The sequence below is a fragment of the Mastomys coucha genome, unplaced genomic scaffold (assembly GCF_008632895.1).
Source record: "Mastomys coucha isolate ucsf_1 unplaced genomic scaffold, UCSF_Mcou_1 pScaffold22, whole genome shotgun sequence".
Taxonomy (NCBI): domain Eukaryota; kingdom Metazoa; phylum Chordata; class Mammalia; order Rodentia; family Muridae; genus Mastomys; species Mastomys coucha.
In genome coordinates, this window is record NW_022196905.1 from 34,643,879 (window position 1) to 34,651,072 (window position 7,194).

Below are 7,194 nucleotides of genomic sequence, written 5' to 3' on the forward strand. Positions count from 1 at the left end.
ACTCTCTCAAAATATTTCATTAGAGTTATATGCACTGGTTATAAAGACAGCTACCTCACAGTGAAGTATTATGTGTTTTGTGAATCTAAATGTCTTAATTCTAAGTTATGAGGTAGCAGTCATGTTTTGATTTAAAATATTAATCACAGCAGTGAAAAACAAGATATTTGATAATTATTTTATGAATTTTTGAATCAATGAATATATGAGTGTAATGAGGGTAAGCAGAAATATGAGTGTAGACATCTTCAAGAGTGGAAAATGGTCATTTGGCGGTAGATAGTAATTGTAGACTGAAGTAAGTTGTTTTGATTGCAGTAAAATTGACACTATGCAGTGATGTAAATACATATGCTAATTATATTTATTTATTCATTTTTATCTCTCATGTTATTTTATGGTATTTTTGTCTTTCATGCAGGTTATGTGTATGTGTACATGCATATGTGTTAATTATTTTTATTTCATACACGTGTGTGTCTATGGTCATCAATACCACATGCACACAGGTGTTCATAGAGTCTAGAGAGGGCATAAAATCCATATATATACACATTATATTTAGTGAACTTGTTTGTTTGAACAAGTTTATTTGTGTGTTTATGGAAACTAGAGATCGACATGGGTTGTCTTCTTTAATCACTAGCTACCTCACTTTTTGTAGGGTCTCTCATGGACCTTGTCAGTTCACCTAGACCAGCTGTCTAAACAAGCCATAGTTCTCATCCTCCTGACTCCATCTCATCAGTACTAGAATTACAGGTACCATAAATATTCTCGGTTTTTATATATGAGTGCTCTGTATACAATGCAAGTCTTCACTTTCTTGTCTGAACAATCCCTCTAACTCAAATTGCTATATATTTTTAACAAGAAAATGTTGGGCTTATGTAATGATTTGTAAGAGGAAAGTGACACCAAAGGATGGAAAACTGCAATTGTGAATCGAAGCCACAATGGAAATAAAATAATTTGAATCAAGTGAGAGTACCCTGGAGGAAAATGAAAATAAAATTTTCATCTAATGAAATACCTAATTTCTGATTAAGTTTTTCAATAAATATTAATTTTAAAAATCTTGCTTATATATGTATATTTTAATTTATTATAATCCAAGAAGTGAAGAAAAATTACAATGCTGGTGCTCATATCAAGTTCTATTTCCACAGCCTCTCTCCTTCTATGAACTGTCATCATCTGTAAAGGAACAATAATGGCTAACAAGCATAAGATGAATATAAGACTCCATGTCATCCAGGTCTTTTAAAGCATTGAAATCAGTCTGAGTACATTATAGGACAGAGGATGTGAGAGACTTCACTATAAGTTGGTATGGGTTTCATGTAGATAAAGGTCCAGACCATTATGTGATAGTAAATAAAACAGTAGTGAGTAGGTTTCTCATGCAAGAATGTTCTGTCTACAGTTCTTGTTAGTGGATATTAGAAAGGATCAGTCAGTGTACACACAATTCCCAAGGGAAACTCCAGAGATTGATAGAATTTGAATTCCCTGGCTCAAGAAAAAACTGCTCCTTTTGTAGAATTTGGTGGTGTTCTCCAGAAGAAAGTGAAAAGAAGGATAGATCAGAGAGATCTTGAATGCTATTGAGACTGGAAAAATTTGTAAGGCAGTTGAAATTCTTACAAACTCTTTGTGCATCAAGTCCCACATCAGGTTTTATCCCTTTTCTTTTAGTTAAGCTTTTGTTACAATTATTTGTTTATAATTCATAAGCATTATAATGCAATTTTTTTTGAGACAGGGTTTCTCTGTGTAGCCCTGGCTGTTCTGGATCTCACTCTCTAGATCAGGCTGGACTTGAACTCAGAAATCCACCTGTCTCTGCCTCCCAAGTGCTGGGATTAAAGGGGTGTGCCACCACCACTGCCCAGCTATAATGTAATGTTTTTATAATTCAAAAATACTATAGCAAATATTTATCATTATAATAATGTGTTAAAATTTTATTAAATCTAGATGTCTCTTTGCCATTATTGAAGTATGATATGCTTTTGTAAGGAGACAGTATCTATTAATAATTATTCTTTGTACAATTCTGACATCTAAAAATAGAGCAATGTCAGCTATTTAAGTTTCAGTGGTGATGAGTGTAGAGGTGTCAGCATCTATCCATCATCATGCCAAGATTTGGGTGGAGTGGGAAGAATCTAAGTTATTTGCATTTGGAGACAAGACAAATGGCTGCACAAATCTCAATCTTAAGCTAGAATTTAATGCAAACTTCCTCTCCCCTGTAATTACACATATTACTGAGGAGTATGCATACAAGAATATGCTTGATCTCTGTTCATTATAATCTTAGACAACACAACTAAAGCTAAGTCCGACCCTAATATCCTCTTTACCACCTCCTTTCTATGTGCTACTTTAAGTAAGATACATGCTATGATAACCATCTTAACAGCAAGTACAGTACGTGGCTTCTCATCTCTGTTAAGTCAGTGGACTATTACTAACTCTCTATGGCATTTTTGTTCAGAGTAATGATTTTACCTGTATATATATACTAAAATAGCCCTCTGGTATGACAATGTCTAAAATGAAGAGATAAGAGAAGAGTGACAGACTCATCCCCAATTCAAAACAGGGTTTGGTTGCGGGAATACAGGATCACTGCCATTCAGTTAGCTGGTACTGGTCATGTAACTGCCAAAAATACAGAAGCTTGCTGTTTCTAGATTAAAATGCTAGCAAAAGATGTAACATCTGTGTCTATCATGCACAATTGCATATTAAAGTAAAAAACTTGATTTTATGAGAATCAAGACATTGCTGAGTTGAAAGTTTACATTCTGAAATCAAATAATGATCATTAAAAATCTACTGGGATTACACAATGTATAAAACTCTATTATTCTTTGGAAGGTAACAAAACAAAACAATTAGAAGTTCTTTATAACCATTGAATATAAATTCTAAACTAAGAGTAATAAACAGTCAATATAAACCCCTTAAATATAATAAATTTTAAAAGAGAAAATTCAAACAAACAAAATGTAAGTGTGGCTTACAAATAATTAGCTTTGAGTGACAGAATGGATTTCAATAGTTAAAGTAGGATAGGAATTCATTAAAAAAAAAAAAAAAAAAAAAACTCTCCCAAGGATGTGATGTTTTAATAAAAAGCTGAAAAACATGCAGGGACAGTTGCATGAAGTCAGGGAATATTTTTGACAAAAGACAAAAAAAAACAAAAAAAAACAGCATAAAATTAAAAAATAAATCCTTTTTGGTTGGAAGTGAAATAGAAACTGGGTCAGTGTGGTTGGAGCATAGAGACTTTGGGTATCAGATGTTGTTGAATGATCAAGGAGTTCTGCACATTCAGGTGATTATATTTAAGGATGGCCAGAGAGTATGGGCATGGTAGACACCACTGGAAAAGTAGTATGCAGAAGAGTGACAGAATAGGATTTTTGTTGATTTCTGGCACAGAACAGTCTTCCAAATTTTGTGAATCCCAGAACCCCCAAAATAGAACCTGTAATGACAGATGCCTGTGTGAGAGCCAAAGGCAATATCAGAGTTGAAAGGTGTTAAGCTTTACTTTCTTTCAATGAAACTGTCAGAAAAATTCATTGTTACTGAAAAATGCCATGGCTGGCAAAATCTAGGTATGCTTGCAAAGCTAAAGGAAAAGTGCAGGTGTGAAAATGCTAGGGTAGCAAGGGCAGGCAGGAGGAGCTCCAAATGGTATATTTAAATGGGTGATGTACATCTGGCCACCAGCCTGGCACAAAGAGACAAAGAATGTTCTTGTATGTGTGTAAGATGCAACAATTATAAATCTTGGTCATATTGAAACAGGCCCAAGATTAGAAGATGAAGAAAAGCAAATGTGAGGCATTCTGGGATGATAGGTTCATGAAAGGCACTACTGGGAAAAAAGGTCCATAAAAGATTCCTATACTCTTAGGCTGGCCAAACTCTTCCATGTAAAAAGCTAACACTAAAAATTCACTTCTTTTGTGGATGTATGAAGTGATGTAATATGAAAGGTGTGCTAAAAGGGTATTTGCTTCAAATACAATTTCCTGGAATCTTAAAATTCAAAATGACTTCAAGATCTACCATGGCTATGGGAGAGTAGGACTACAAAAAGTTCCCTATTAGGTAGAGTCCATCTGTTCTGACTGTTCCTATTGTTATATGCTAATGTCATTGGTGTTGTATATGGATTTCATCTCACTTAATAAAAATACACCTACTGATAAAAAGGTTGTTTTGAATTTAACGGGTCTGCCAAATTGACAGTCATAGGTTGGAGATCATAAAATTATATATGTATTTGTTATTCAATTCTGCTTCAATCATTATATATATTTAGGGTGTATTCTTACCAACATTAATTGACAAGTGATAATGCTGGAAATAAAAAAGTCTCAAAATTTCAAAGTCATAAGTTTGAAGTAATCGATTGAGGTGGGCTTAAGTCAGATCTCTGAACTGAAAGACCATGCTTCCTTTTTATCATCCTTCTCCTCATACTCAGTATGTGTGGAACCAATAGACACTATTTGCTGTTACATCAAATGGGCACCCTCTTTTGAGTAACAGTTTCATCTATTTCCTAGGTTTAAGTGTCTCATTGAATGAGCTCACCTTATCACTTTGAAGGTCAAGACAAGTGATCACCTAATAGGAAGAAGTTAGTATGGGCCCCACTCAATGCTGTTCAACTCTCATAAATATTTGTATTAGCAGCAGTCATCTTACAAAGCGTCTTGTGATAACATTTCATTGAGATAAAGTAAGATATATTCTTGACAGAAGTTAAGCTTCTCATACAAACAAGTCTCAAACTGCCAAGAGTGCTGATGCTCTGATCAGACTTTTAATCCATTCCTGTGGATAGTCCCTTCTCTAATTTCTATGGTGAATGACAAAGGAATTTATGAAAATCAATTACAATCCACTGGCAGGGAAACATAGTGAATCCAAGCTGATGAATGCATATGTGCTACTCGATTGGCAAATATACCATCCAAATTTAAAAAATAAATACACATAGCTTTAGGGTATAGAGAAATGGCTGAAGTTAAAGAGCATTAACAACACTTCTCAAGGATGTAATTTGGTTCCCAGCACCAAAAGCTTGGCTTACAACCATCTGTATCTCCAGTTCTAGGAAATCTAACATCCTCTTCTCGACTCCAGGAACAAAACACACACATCGTCAAAAACCAATACACACAAAATAAAAATGAATTGTTGTCTAAAAAGAAAAACAAAATTTACTATTATTTAGTGTATCAGTATATTATATTTTTGCAAGATAGGTAATGAGGTGATTTATTTGAAACTAGGGAAAATAACTGTATTATTTTACAATTTACTTTAAGTTAATTTCAACAACACTATTATGTTCTACACTCAAGAGTTTTCTATTTGTGGCCATTATTTAGATATTAAAAATAAACTATAAATTCACTTAATTTGAGAGCTATAAATATATTTTCCTCAAAAATGTAAATTTCAATATAAGCAAAATGCAATTTTTTATATCTGTTGTGAAATATAATTTACATATTTTAATTCATCAGTTAAATAAAAGTAAAAAGGCAAATTTTATGTTAAATATAACTTATAAATAAAGTTACTTACATTGCTTAGTTTTCTTTTATTTTTAAATGTGTTTTCATGAATTATTTTTACAAACATAAGACATGTTAATTTAGCATTCAATGAGAAATCTAGTTATTGAATTAAAGATGAGAACCAAACATAAGGAACACATGAGTTGTATAAAATCATAGCATGTTAATCAGTTGCTTGAAGTGACTATGATGCTCAAACACCAGTTAAGTAATAGTATCTCAAAAGTACATTTTTTTACATTAAGAGAAGTAAAATGACTGTGTCACATCTGAAATGAATCATTCTTAATTATGTAAGAATAAATTATTAATATCTTAGATTAAATAGTTAATAATTTGCCTGATGGAGGGAATGTCCCTATATCTGTCTAAATTGTCTTTTTTTTCTTTCGTTTAACCATATCTATTGTCTGATGTTTGGGATATCCTGGAGGTACTGCAGTACTAGGTTGTTTTGTCAAATGGTCAGAGCAAGTTCCCATCAATTCTCTAAGTTCCAAAAATAGATCTATTGTAGCATCCTCAGGATATGTTAGACATTAATCTGATAAGAACACATACTACACTTCATCATAGCAAAAAGGCCGAAGAGCCGCCATTAAGCATTATTTCTGAGTATGGTGTACAGATGGAATAGTATTGGAATTGGTATACTTGGCAAGGCAGATAGCCCTCTGCAGTGTATGTAAACAACATCTATTGTTGAGGTCCTGAAAAGGAAAGAAAGATGGAGATAATCTGGGTTTAATCTCTAGCTACTTCAATTGAAACATCAGTCCTTTGCTCTTGGGCTCACACCAAAGACTATCTTGTTTCTCAAAGGTTTTGGCAAGAGTTTATATCCTAGACTCTCCTAGACTTCAGATGGTAGATCCTATTACTTTACAGCTTCCATGATAATATAAGCTAATTCCTTATCATAAAACTCATTTTATATCCCTCATGAGTTTGTTTTTATGGGAGAACTCTGACTCATACAACTACTTCATCTTTACTTTTGCCTGTAAAAGAGGATAAAGAGTGTAAAGTGCATAGAATTTTTCCCTTCTGGAGTAATACTTGTTTTGTAACTTTGAATTATTAATTTCTCTATTCTTACCTGTTTTGTATTCATATGGTATAAGGTTAGAGGCACAGAATACAATTCAGAATCTGCCACCATTCTTTTGGTGACAGTTTCTGGTTGCATAGGAAGGATTGCAGGTGTCTGAAATGCAACAGACTTTTATATATGTATCTATGTTTCTGTTTATGTATATCCACATATTTGCAATATAAGTGACCATGCCAAAACATTGAGTGGAAATAGGAATCAACAATGATCACATTGTCTTAGTAAAGATCCACATTTCAAGCCTTTGTGGCTAGACAAAACATATTGTTAATACTCAACTTGTGACTACAGTGCAAAAGGAAGTGTGGACAATTTATAACAAGATGCATAAAAGTGGTCTTATTTCTACCCATAGCAAGAAAAGTTTGGTCAATGGCTATGCATTGGCTCCTCTACTTTGGGATCAGATCACCAAAAGAATTCAATCTTAGGCAAAATGGCAGAGTACACACATAGCTG

The 7,194-nt window shown here is 33.3% G+C and overlaps 1 pseudogene; it reads right to left on the reverse strand.

Moving 5' to 3' along the window:
* Positions 1-6,038: 6,038 nt before the first annotated feature.
* On the reverse strand, positions 6,039-6,215 carry LOC116071508 (annotated as a pseudogene).
* Positions 6,216-7,194: the final 979 nt, after the last annotated feature.